General features: G+C 35.3%; 1 protein-coding gene across 1 annotated transcript in view; it reads right to left on the bottom strand.

The window, feature by feature from the left end:
• Prosap (prosap) overlaps nt 1-5133 on the bottom strand; it is a 165910-nt gene extending 160777 nt beyond the window's left edge. The window contains exon 1 of the mRNA XM_053770166.2: nt 4943-5133. The gene's annotated coding sequence lies outside the window, so the exon portion shown is untranslated. The remainder of the gene's footprint in view (nt 1-4942) is intronic.
• Nucleotides 5134-14746: the final 9613 nt, after the last annotated feature.

Here is a 14746-nt window from a genome sequence, read left to right as displayed (position 1 = left end):
CATTTATCAGAAGGTGGAATCAATATATTAAAAAATTTCGCCCACTATTTTTACATAAGTATTGGGTTAAAGGATAATTTTATCGTGGATTGATGTTGGTAGTTTTTGCATCGTGGAAAGTATGTTAACACGTTAAAAATTTAACAAAATTCATTGGACTTGCATCAGTTATCTTTGATGTTGAATTTAATCGACTTTTGCACACGGTCGACGTTTAGATATAGGTAATGATGTATTCTGCGTTTTTCTGCGCAGGCTGAGTTGCACCGTCAAATTTGATCGTCGTTTATTTTAACCGACGCATCGCTGACGTTTACGACATTTTTGTTACCGTTTTTCTGCGTACCTAAGTAGGTTAAAGTTCACAGTGCAACTCAGCCTAAGTCAACGTCAAAGTTAATTGGTGCATCTCACTTTTAGATCCGCCACCATAGACATAATTAAGTGTCATATTTTTTTTCCATAATAAAGCAAAAAAGTGTCTTGATGATTGATTTGAAGATCTTAATTTTTTCCCTTTTGGGGTGCGGAATCCAAAAAATCATCAAAGTCTGATGCTGCTAAAATATCATAAAGCAGAAATTCAAAGAGCGCAAAATTTTACCACCACAACAAGAGGGGGTGTCCCACGCATGCGCGAGCCTCCCTTGCGGAGGTGTGCATTCACCTCTGTCTGAGGGGGGAGGGTGGTCCTCACAAGGTCGGCGTAATGCCATTGCCGCAGTACGTTTGTTTATAAAGATACTGTGACGTAGTAGCCGTCTAGATATGAAGATTCGTAGCAAATACAGGCTTTCTTTAAATTTCTAGGGGGCTTTCTAGTACGTTGATTATTTTTGTACGTCTTGTTTTGGTGCATGATTTTACTCCCGCCTTCGCCACTTAGCCTCAACTGCACCGTTTAACTTCGACGTTAACCTGTGTGTCGGTGCCGATTAGATAAAATGGTGAACTATATGTTTTTCTTTATGCAAATTAAAGTTATCGTCAAAGTTGACTGGTGCAACTCAACCTTGTTGGTGCAAGAATTATGATAAAATATATGTCAGTCAGGCCAGATCGTAATATGGCTGGACAAATCCTAATTCGCCTAAAGCCTCTTTTCTAAGATTTGGATCCCGTAAATCCCACGGGACGAAATCCCCTACGTGCAGCTAGTAAAAGGAACGATATTTTACTGGGAGCCGCAAGAAGCCACAATTTGAACCGCAACTCATAACTTTCATTTTTAAAACACACTTCCAGTGAACTTTACCCGGTAGAATTTTTGAGTTATAATTCAATCTATAAATAGATTATAATGCCTTCAGGAAACTGGATTCCCCGCCATCTATCATCTGCAAGTTCCCGAGCTGTGCTGACACAGACGAGCGCATAGTTATCAATCATTTTTTACAGTCTTCCAGTAAGGATCGCTCTGCCATTGTTTTTATTATATTTTATATTATATGGTCGTAAATATTTATTGATTGACAGAGTGTGTTAAAGTACGCAGTTAAGGTAACTTTGCTTAACGAGATAAGCGTTCTTTTTTGCAATTTTCACTCTGGAACATTTTTATCTTAACGAGTCTGGTGTATTGATGTCGGATAGGTCCAATTATTAGTCTACCTGGCGCAACTCTAATCCGTAATCCGTAATTTTTTTTTTACTGTGAGTTATGCATGTCTTTTCAATGTTTCGACATTGGTAATTTTTTTTTTCGTGTTCTAAATCAAACTCAAGTAACTTACCTTGGAGTCTCGAACTCACGAACGGTTAAACGTGTGTACCCTTATAATTGTTTAGTTTTGAAAAACTAGGCGCTTTTCAATGATACTTTTCAGACCAAAATTTTCTTGGAGCCTATGTAGTCTCAATATACTTATAGTGACGTCACAATTATAAATAGCTTTTACTTCCACATTTCTAGTGTCAGAAAACTATTCTGATTGGACTAACAAAATCGGGAGCTATAGAAACACATTTTCTCATAACCTAGTCCAATTTGAATACCTTCGCCCTATCGCAGGCATTGTCTCCATGATAAACAGCCGGCCATTGTCGTGACGTGTACACTACAGGGCTAGAATTACAGATAGTCTGTGACCATTCACAGGACAATCACCTTTGCACTTGACGATTTTACTCGATGATTACGTCACAATTCTAGTAAAGTTTTTTTTTTTTTTACAAAAATGTCATTTTTGACACAAGCTAGATCATGCTGACAAAAAATCATGTCAGCGCAGTACACTGTGTATGAGTATTTTGGAGCCGATTTTGGTTTCACCACAAGGTCACGCTTATCATAATAATTTACTCTCATGGATTTCCATGACAATAAATAAAGTGACGTGGAAGATTTCAATTTTGCAAGACAAGCAGAAATAGGCAAAATTTTACTTGCAAGATTTTACGCCGATTACAGACGGGACAGATGAAACTAAATAAAAGCTTGAAAATTAATATCATTAATGAAACTGCGGCACAATGATTTGGCAAAGTTTGTAAGTAGGAAGGAAATGCACCTACGCGCGCGACGGCTGGTGTACCAAAACCAAGAAGTAAGGTAGCCATAACGTACGAAACAATACTAAGCCGGTTTTCACTTCAATGGAATATTTCGTATGAAGTAAGTATCTAGTTGCTCTTTTCCTCTCACGCAGATTGTAAAAGTTGATTAATAGATAGGGCTACAAAGGGATTTTTCTCATAGACGATAGGCCAGAAACCTATGTCACTATTTATTAAACCAATAAGCCCATATAGTGTGCTAAACTTACTCTTGATTCTAGGCTCTGTATACCCCGTAAGAGATAATGTCGTATGACGTGGATGTTATGATCCAAATCATGAAGATATATAAAATGTATATACCTCTATCAATCATATAAAAAGTCCTCACCACGAAGAATTAGTACATACTGTGCATACTTGCTCGTATGTGCAACCTGCCTGCCCACAAAAGTGAACCTTTTGTAGCACGTATAATGCAACAAAATTTATTAGATGATATATTCATAGGAGATAATTATGATATATAGATCGCACACATACAACATACTGATACCAGAATAATCTGAGGCATATCTAGCACATAGCCTCGAAGCACTCGTCTAGAAATCACGCAAGTCTAACAAAAAGAAAATAATTTATGAGCCATCTCATTTAAAAGTTTATGAGCTGTCTTTCAAATGGTAATTGTCCTATAAATGAAACGATGGCAAAAAGATCATAAACCACGGTAGGTTCTCTTGAATTGTGTTGGGAAATACATGTAATATATACTCTCTAGACTCGAGGTATACTTGTGTAATAAGATTATGAATAGATAAGTATTGAGTATTATTCATTAATGGTTTTAAGCAATAGTAAGTATTTAAGTAATAAACATAAAAAATATAATTCATCCTATACACAGGTCCTTTAAATTTATTTTTGACATTCTCAAAACCCTGTGAGTCATAGTCATAGGCTATAACTATATCTCCATTAAAGGCAGAACCCGATATTACCAATGCGTTAATTATTATCAATATTAGCAATCACATATCTATGTTACCAAGAACTACGCATTTCAGGAGTTATACAGCTGTAATTCCGGGATTTTAGCCCGCACTAGTTGGGAACTAACGTCTAACGTTTCCATCTTATCCTCTTAGACAAACCAAAAAAATACTGGCTTGATTTCGTCAAGCATAAACGTACCAATGGTGTGGCAATAAGTAGAATACCATGCGAAGTATAGAATATAATTATGTTGGAACCGCGCCCTAGGCTCCGATTAATTACGGCTGAGGATGACAGTCAAAGTTAAATTTTCAACATTCAGAAATTAGACCTTCAGAGGCTTTTTAACGTCATTTCTATACGTGAACCGGAAACCAATTAAGAAAGAACGATACAATACATTGTTGCCGATTTAATGTTCATTCAATCATGGTGCACAAGTAAACATACAATTATTTCTGAGTGTGTTGATCGGTACCCAAAAGTTTTTCTTACCCCTATGCCCTTCTTCATCTTTGCCATTTCCCACTTCAAATAGGGAAGACACTCTTCGCGTCGTGGGCCGCGTCGTGAGGTTCCCTCTATTATGGTTGAGCTACGCGATGGCTGTCCCATGCGTCAACTCGTGAACGGGTGCTGCCAGAGGGAACTGGTCATCTCGTTTCTCATATATTTTCATGTAAGTTAATTGTGTTTCACATCGATAGATATATATATATATATATATATATATATATATATATATATATATATATATATATATATATATTATAATCAGCACTCGGATCACAATCATAACCTGTTTTGATATACCTTTTGACTATGTACATTATGTACTTTTATATATTATTAGAAAGAAAAAAAAACATTGTAAGAAACAATAATGGTAAGCCGATCTGGCATGATAGGAACTATAAATATAAAGATTGACGAGAAAAAGTGCCTGTGAAGGTCTAATTTCTGAATAAATGATTTGAATTTGAATTTGAATTTGAATTAGCACCATGACTTTATGTCTAACTAACAAATACACAAACTTTGTATCTTGCTAAATTATGAAATTGTTACACAAACGTAGAAGCCTCATTTGTCCGTCGCCTTGTCTGTCGCCGTCAATGACAATGATATAGTCTATAAAGTCTATTTTTTTTAAATAAAATCGAACTAATTTAAAATAATACGTTTCTAATCATATCATTCACATTTATGTGGCCAAAAGGAATATAAAACACAAATAAACAATATTGTTTACTACTCCAATTCTACGACCACCGTAGTAACACTGTTTATTATTGTAGTACAAATTGCGTGTCATTCGTAAACATTATGTAATTTAATTTAAAAAATACGAAGGAATTGTTAATAACTTCGTCATAATGCGAAAATTGTGTCGTGACTAAGCATTTTCCAGCATTGTCCACCGAAAGCTGCATACAATTAAAGGACTCACCTTTTTCACTGAAAACCCAACCCTTAACTCCAAAACAATCCAAATCACTATGAAAATTCACTCGCGGGTTGATAAGACCCGTCACTAGTACAGTGATGCACTTTGACGAAGATTACTTGACACTAAAGAAGAATTTATTTATTTTTATTCCTGCGCGGAATGGAACGCGTTTTCGCGTGCAAGCCGGGTCTGCGACTGGTCGGTATCGAGCGACGTTGCCCCGCGCCGGTTCTAAACCAATTTATAATACATACGGAGACGCAGCATCCCCCAATCTTGGCACAACTGAATGTCAACCCTATGATGTATCAATAAGGTTGGTTTTGGTTATGACACACGTTGCCGCAGAGGCAAAAACGTCGGCAGTTCTTGCAGAAAGCCGAAGGGTGCGAATTGTGTGCGTTTTCGTCGGTTTTCGCTATTTATAATTGAAATCGACGATGGACTAAGTTCCGTCTTATAGAATTTTCATTCCGATGGGGTCATTATTAATTGGTGAGATAAGGGCTAGTTAGAATTGGACAGTTCGAATCAACGAAAGTCGACAGAAATTCGAAACAGTTTTCAGGGTTTTATATAATCTGCTAAATATTTACTTTTATTTGTTTAGCATTATTGCAAAAATATATAAAAGCTTCAGGCTTTTTCTTACTTTCCTTTAACGTTTTTCAATCATTTCCGAGCTTGTTTGATTTATCTCCCAACCACCAAGTTATCATAAATAATTTAAATGTAGATAAATCATTCATTAGAATCTGCTATTCCTTATGTATCTTATACTAAAAAAAATATTTTTGTATTTAGGTGTATCCCTCAAATCTTTATTAATTATTATGTCTATTTAATAGACGAGATACCTTTCTACGTAACCTATATCATTCCCCACCTCTCCAATTGGCTCCACCAAAAATAACCACAATCTAAGACAATTTCACATCTACACTTCCATAATAATATTCATCATATGCCTACCCTCATCCCATTTTATGTGGGGTCGGTACAGCATGTCTCTGGGGTCTCCTTGATATCTCATGGGGTCTCCTTCCATACTACATATTATAAATGGAAAGTCTGTCTGTCACGGCTTTCACGACCGCTGAGCCAATTTTCGACGGTTCAAATTTGAGCTGACTCGCCTGGCACAAGCCTATTTTTTTCTTAAAAAGCGGCTCCTAACCAGTAATAATACCTAGTAATTTTAAATTACAAAAATGTTATTAAAAATTTGATGAATTTTGAAATAGATACAGTTAATGACCGAAGCGGTGGTGGTGTAATGGTTAAGACGCCCGGCTGTGTATCGAAAGGTCCCAGGTTCGAATGCTACTCGTGCCACATGACTTTGTATACAAATCTGACTCATGTATAGTAGTTTTCATCGACCACCACTTGCTTCCGGTGAAGGGAAACATCGTGAGGAAACCTGCACACTGGTTGATTATTAACTTGTGTGTGAAAAGGCGAAGGCAATGGCAAACCACTCCATTAATAATGCCAAGAAAGTTGTTGTGTGTGTTTCCACGTAATGACCACGACCTTCAGCCATGAGGAATACGACTATGAAGAAGAATGACCCGAAGTCAAACATAGGCTACCGCGAGCGTATCTGCGGGCACCAGCTTGTTTATAATATTAGTATGGATTTCGAATACTATAGTCTTGTTTTATTTGTACTTCAGCCAGATCTCAGTAGTGAAGTTTTGATGAGTTAGAGGGCCGCAAGTTGGAGGACCAGTCAAGAGCTAGCGTCTGGTGCTGTTGACTTGATAGGATTAATTGAAAGTGCTAGATTTGATAGGAACTTGGACCACTTTCTATAGTTGAGATAAGAATTAAAACTAAAATAATAAAGATTAAATTAATTGAAATAAAAAATTGTCACTAAATCGTAATCGTCGTCGTGCGGTAAAGTTCCCAGAAGTCTGGCGACATTTCCTCTTTGTATGGTCAAACTCAAACGTAGGCCAAAATAGTCACCAGCCCTTGGGTCCCCAGAGACATCGACCAGGCGTGCGGAAATTTCTTTGTTGATGTAAGTAATACTTATTGTAACCTAATAAATTTAATTAACGATGTGGTATGCCTGGATTATATAATGAGTTTATAATCCGGTCACTCTGTCTCCTAGTGAAAACAGCGCCTTCCTCATTCAGTCACATCATCGTCATTATCAGGCTAAAGGTCAAGCTCAATCCAGACGATCCGCACAAGCCGCCTTAAGTTCCCGAACGCACTGCGATTATAACACAACTTGTCGTTGTTTTGAACTTTGTGCAGAACGTAGCCTTGGCAGCTGATAAGTAACAATAGCATTCACAAAGATGGTTGAGGTCAGGTCAACGATCGGTTGGAAAATTACAGACGAATCTTCAAAATTTTGGTGGTGGCGGTGTCACAGGCCCGACTACAACCAGAAACATGCAAAGATGAGAGAAAGAGTACACAGAGTCTAAAAATCGCGAGACTGAGAGACACGTAAAATTGATCAGTCTTTTTGTTTATATTTCTTTTATTAATGTTACTTAATTAAATTCTGAAAAACTTCGAGCTAAGTCGGAGTGAAAAGACGGTGAAGAATAAACTCATGGTATATGAATAAAAGTGACAAATGAACATAATAGGAGAAAATTCATGGCTGGCGATTCATTTTAATGGTCCCATAAACTGAGGCAGCGTTTTATTTGAAGATATGAGGAGTCATTGACTGTATTTCATTCCGAAATCAGTGCTCGCGTATTTTTACGTTTTGATTTTTATTTTATGTACGAAAGGGTACGTACAATATGCAATATATTGTTTTTATGTTATTGTAAAAACCACGCTACTAAACGTGCAAAGAGCTAAGTAATTAAAAATATTTTATTCACTTCAAAATTATATATTTATATTTATATATAGATATATTTTTTAAATAAACCTACTTTTTGTGCTCCCACACAAATTGGTTATAGAACTTTGTATTAAATGTCGAAATTTTGTTGTTCTTCAGTCTTGTACTTTCACTCTAAATTTGTTTTTAAAGTTGTTATATTCAGATCAGAACTGTTACTACTTGTTATGTTCTAATCTGATCTATATAGAAATAAAAAATGGCTTTATTAAAAAAGTAGTAACTTGTCATCCTTAACATCAACATTTTTTGTTTGCCCCTTCTGCCAGCCCTAGGCTGGAATGGCTTGGCCAAAATTTAAACCCATTTATATCGTCTCTCTTTGATTGCTTGATCACCGCTGCTTCACCAGAAATAATAGAAAGTACAATAAGCTCACATATGGAGAGGCAACCCGTGCCGCATAAACTTGTTGAATAGCTCGTTGGTCAAGTGTCGAGATAATAAAGATTCCAGTCCACTTCGGAGATCCTAATCGAAGTACCGGACCATATAAGGTTACAAATGCAGCTACATGACAAGTAATATCCAATAACCTCAAGGCTATAATAACAACGGCGGACTTGCAAAGGAGTTAGTCTTCTGTTGACTGTACCCTCGAAAACACATCAGCCTACCTATATTACTAATATAGGTAGTATAATATACTGCAAACTCGCCCTTATCACCACGGCATAGGGGTTCATGGTAATGTGGCAATAATTTTTCGTCGACCGGCCGCCCGCCTGACTTCAACCCTCTTTGAGAATACTATCGTTGTCTATCAGCTTTTAAGTCTTTGTGTCCCTTAGTCGTTTTGAACGATATCCACGATAACGGAAGATTTGGAGTGGTCCTATTCTAGGGTGGGTCCACATGTCGCACTTATAAAAATTCATCACTACCTATCGAATAACATAATAATATTATTAGATTATTATTATTATTACATAGATATCTATCTAATAATAATAATAATCTAATCCCAGCTCCATACTGTCGCCGAACTCGGACATACCGACGCGTTATGAAAAACTAGCAATAACCACACATAAACTACGATTATCTCCAACGTTATATTTCATTAAAAGTACTCATCAAAAGTCCAATTAATTGAATTAATTTCCTCTTGAACAATATTACGTGAGGTCAGAACTATTTCTCCATTAACGACTTCCACCGAAGATTAACGATACTACTCGATACATTCTTATTTCATTCTGTGCAATTAATGGATTGTGGTATTTGAAGCGGTACTGGTGTAGTGGTTAAGGCTACTTGTAATCGAATGGTATCAGGTTCGAATCCTATTGACACATGGGCGTACCAATCTGATTTTTGTAGAAAAAATATAGTGCTTGCAAGCACGTTCTTACTATATCATAGACGAGATGTGTATGAAGCCCCGGGGGCTTCGCTCCCGTGGGAATTTTGAGATAAAATAGAGCCTATAGAAATCTTGGATAATGTAGTTTTCTAATGGTGAAAGAAATTTTAAAATTGGTTCGATAGTTTCGGATATTACTCGCCTTAAACATACAAACTCACAAACGCTTACCTCTTTAGAATAATAGCTAATTATCAATAGGAAGAAAAGGTGTAAAAGAAAAGAAAACTATGTCCAGCAGTGGGCAAAAATATGTTGAGTTGATGACGACGCCATATTTACATTTTTTAATTAGCTTTTATTTTATATATATCAAATCTTACAAGTTGAATTTTACCTTTTTGTGTGACGACGAAAATACTTTAAATCTTTTTTCTTAAACCTATTGATTTATAAAAGAACCAAATAATAGTGCAAAAGGATGCTGCTTTTGTTATCACAGGGCTGTCATCGCACTGCATCGAAGGTGCAAACAAACACATGAATAATTGAAGAGGCGCATCCTTATTGAACCCAGGGCTAGCAAAGATCCTATCTCCTCCGAACCAATTCCAACCTTACTGCCTTAAATATAATGCTGAAATTGAAAAACAGAAAGTCCCAAGCAAACTGAATCACAATAAATGTCCTTTACTCGCGAAAGTGGAATGAATTTATGAGAAAAAACATCCAAGACATTACAATCCGATGCTATCAAAGAATCATAACATAAAATAGCGTAAATGTATAATGCGCATTGACTATTAACGACTCTTAAAACCAAGTATAAAAATAACAATTCCAAAAAGTAAAATTATGCTAGGAATTGCAATAAAATATATTTTTATAGGTACAGAAATAATACCATTTACGAGTATATTGTTGTACAAGTTATTATGAAAATCTTTGCAGTACGAGTAATTAAAAAATTGGGAAAGATAATCATTTCAAGTATTATTTTTGTTTTTTTTTTGAAGAATTTTTCATAGTAATTTTTTTGTAAACGGCGTATACAAACATAGACATTTGATTTGACTAAGTATTGGGTATAATCCGTAATACTTGTACTATGTTAAAATTCTTAAAATTACCGTGAAAGCATATTGAAAATTTTACATACAAAAATTATTTCTTTAATCTGCAAAGGTTTTATTCAGAAAATAGACCTCCACAAACTACAAACACAAGCTACAAACTACTGGCATTTCGGAATAATACCGAAAGAAACTTATTTAAACAGTGCTGGTGTTGCTATACAAAGCTATTTCAATCTAAATTCAAATTCAAAATTATTCCATTTAGGATGATATACATCACTTATTGACGTCAAAAAATACTAAGACTACTGCCGACTTCCAAAGCGCAGGTGAAGAAGAAGCGGCGCAACAAACTTCACCGCAGCCTTTTCTCCAAGGACGTCAATTAACAAATATAGGTCTTATACAATCTAAACCTAGACGAACTTATACTTTTTGTACTTTGAAAATACAAAGTTAACCGAATGAGACAAAGCAATCGACGGTACAGAACTGGGAGCAAATAGGAAAAATAAATAGAAAAAGGGTATAGTGTCGTTCGTAGAATTTATAAGGTCGCGCCGGGATCAGCAATCGCACGCGAGGCGTTTTAACCCTGCAGTTTATTATAATTGGTGGATTTTTAGTTAACATACCTAATGTACTTAGGTAATTCATTTTATCATTGTGAAACCCGATACCACGATTTTGGTGGGACGTCACGTTTTTTAAACCCAAAAAAGTTATTGTGCCGCGCGGACAGTTCAGACCCGATTTTTTCGACAGAGGGGAAAAGGCTCGACAACTTTTTCACTCACGTCGCTTATTTATTTTTAAAGTAGGTATCCTTCTTCTCAGTCGTACACTCCTGGCGGAGTGGTCGTGGTTATGGCTCATCTGTTTTCAAGTTTACTACTAATAATTAAGTTTTTTTATATCAAAATAACCAGTAATAACCAGTTGCAAGGATAAGACATATATTATATGATATGTGGGATAATTTAAAATTCATAAGGGAATGAACTCGTGGCACGCTGTAATGAAATACATCAGAGGGTTACCTGGTGTATCTTTCAAGTTACCAATAATTATTATAGTATATCGGTCAGAAATATATGACCGCTTTAGTAAAATTACTATATTTATACTTAAAAAATCGAAGAGGGAGGCGCACTCGCGCACCGATTAACATTATTTAAATTGTATAACCCATATGAAGTACTGATAGTTTGTAAACGGCATAAGAATAAATAAGCCAGGGTTCTGCACCAACTTGTATATAAAAAGTTGACAAACCTAAAAGAGGCGTATACATGATCGATTGTTTTTATTACATAAATTACAAATCGGACGCGGGCGAAGCTAGTTTCATATAAAAACTTGATATCTGTACGTACGCGTCCTGAGAAAACGAAAGGTCTTGGATGGATAGACAACTAAGTGATAATATATGGATTTTTGTATTTTTCCTTTTGAGGTACGAAACCCTAAAGAAATATTAACAGATCCCCAAAATTCAGTCAACATATTTTTATTCCCCATTTTTATGTCGATCGATCGTTAAATAATTTACATATTTAAAAACTTATGTCTGTTTAGCGGTGGGTTATGGTTAAGACGCCTGCCTGTGGATCGAAAGGTCTCAAGTTCGTATCCTACTCGTGCCATATGAGTTTGTATACAAATCTGACTCATATATAGTCGTTTTCATCGACTACCACTTGCTTCCGGTGAAAAGAGAAAACCTGCACACTGGTGGACAGTTTAATTCACTAGTGTGTGTATGCGACTACCTGCCACTAGATGACGGTAAAAAAATAATGAAAAATAATATCTTTTAGATCGTGTCAGGAAGTCTGTTTTTCTTTCGCCAGTTTATTAAAATTTTCAGTTGCTATTATGATCGTGTTATCTTAATTTAAAAATTTTCTATTTTACTGTTAATCCGTTTACATTTTCTTTAACTTCTCCTCTCCCTAGTATGTGCGTTTCATAGGCTGCCCAAGATATCTTCATGTTCCAGTCACTTCAATTATTTTCCTCAATTTTAATCTATCTAGCCAGTTCTATTTTTATATTTAATGATAAAACTAATACTTCTAAATACAAATCCATAGATAGAATATAAAAAAAAAAACAATATCTCTTCCGGTTCTTTGCCGCAACACAAGAGAATAGCAAGAAACAAGTGCTTGAATGAAACGACAATGAATAATGATGTTGGCAACCCTGAAGAATAGGGAGACAACAACAACAACATTTTAATTAAAGAAAGTTTTCGTTGAAGAAGCGACCACACCTCTTATTCATAATAAAAGTTAAAGCATACTTTAAACTAAAATATGTTTTGTCACTATCGCGCTTTACAATATGTAACAATTTGTTAAATTACTATGTAAAAAAAAAAAAAATTTACCATTATGTTCACGGAAAAGCAATTTTCGGCGAAGCTATGTGTTAATCGAGCTTTAAATCTGTATTTTTATTTGTGTAATTCAATATACACAAATAAACAAAAATATTGTGGATTTTGACGGAATTTTGACGATCTTACCGAAGAGAGCCTGTAGGATCCTTATAAAACGAAATAATCGCATTATTTGAAGAATTTTAAATTGTGATAAATCAGTTTTTCATCAAGTTGCTAAAAGGGACATGTGGGCGAAAAATATAAATTGATTTTTGTTTGTTTTTTAATTCAACCGTTGTAACGACCCCCCACCACTGACGACGAGCGCCCCTTTATAAATGGCGCACGATCTTTCGATAGATCAGACGTTGTCCGACTACGGACACGGCAAGTTAAACTTGCTCTGAACTGTCCCAACGACATTGTACCGGGTATGTTTCTACTTAATCATATTTTGAATGTATCATAATCATAGGTATATTTTATTTCGATTTTATATTGAATTGCGTTAAATTAAGTTAATTGAATTTACTAGTTTAGTAATAATATTATAGAATATAAATAAAAAATATAAATTTTTCCTAAATTATATTTTATTTTATTTCCGTGTTCTCCCACATACATATAACATTTCCTATAAAATATAATTTTTTCCTAAATTATATTTTATTTTATTTCCGTGTTCTCCCACATACATATAACATTTCCTATTTGTTTATTATCATTTTGTTATTATTTAGTATATAGCATGCTCTTCATTTATTGATTTTTGCACACCCATAGATGGTAAAACATATAGGCTTAGCTTTTCTTCCTGTCTTTACTCTTTTGTAAGTACAAAAGTGTGAATGACTTCTATGGGTACTTACCAAGCTGAATCTGTACTCTCAAAATACCTAAGATTCAGAATATGTTTATATCCCTACAAACGATGGAATGGATCATTCCATTAAACGAAGCTCTTTATAACGCAATCTAAACGTATCTCCACAGATTAAAATACAATTTTATCGCGAGGACTGCGCACGCCAATCGTTGATTCCTGGCGTTCCAATCAAGATTTATGAATAATGCATCTTATATGTAAATCTTTACATAGGCCGGCTTAGAGGAGCAAATACAGAAGCTTAGAGTACACTAGTTTAAATAAAAATAATAGGAGGTAAAATAGTAGGAAAAAATTGCTGGGGGAAAACTAGTCGGCTCGATTAACAAAGCTTTTCATTTGGTCAATCATATTTTATATTTTGTACTAGCCCTCGATAATAAATGTATCCTTTTACCTAGTAATAATATAACAAATATTACTTGGCAAAATATAAACTAGTTTTTTTTACAAAGATGTAATATTTGCCACAAGCTTTTATTGTCGTCAGAGAGAGTCTTTTTGGCATTTAAAAAGCCTGAAAAAGAAACCCATGTCCGTACTGTAAACCGTTGAGAAGTTCCTTCGCTGGGAGCCGATCCGGGGTGCACCATCAGGTCATGCTTATAATAATAGTGCAATTTCAACTCTGTGGTACAAATGGAAGTAGGAGAAATTTAACTTGCAAGATTTGATTACAGACAGACAAGCAAACATCGAGATAGGAAAAAAGAGAAAACTAAATAAAAGCTTGTAAAAACAATAATAATGCACCAACATATGTTTAAATTCTTTTTTTCGGAATTCCTGCACGGATTTCGGAACGACCCCTGCTGAGAAGCAGTGGTCGTTCCGAAATGCTATGAAGAAAAGTTAAGGCGTAACATAAATAATCTGTTTCTTCATCTTCGTATTATAGTTTATGTTACATGCAACCTGTTCATTAGTATTTACTCCTAGTCACAAAGATGGCGTCTTGGTTTCCACGCCACTGAGTGCCCTTCGGCGATTATCGCATGTAACCTACGCTCAGACACCCTCCAAGGATGTACAGATACGCATGTACCTGCCAAGACGAGCCAAGCGAAGCGCAAGGACACTACCTACCTTTTCTCGAAACGTTTCGTCGTATTTTTGAATAAATAATAAATAAATATATTAGGACAAATCACACAGATTGAACTAGCCCCAAAGTACGTTCGAAATCAAAATCAAAATCAAAATCAAATCATTTATTCAGAAATTAGGCCTTCACAGGCACTTTTTCACGTCATAATC

This window comes from Plodia interpunctella, chromosome 4 (assembly GCF_027563975.2).
Source record: "Plodia interpunctella isolate USDA-ARS_2022_Savannah chromosome 4, ilPloInte3.2, whole genome shotgun sequence".
Lineage (NCBI taxonomy): Eukaryota > Metazoa > Arthropoda > Insecta > Lepidoptera > Pyralidae > Plodia > Plodia interpunctella.
Note: the sequence above shows the minus strand (reverse complement) of the source record. Positions and strands in the feature narration are given on the sequence as shown.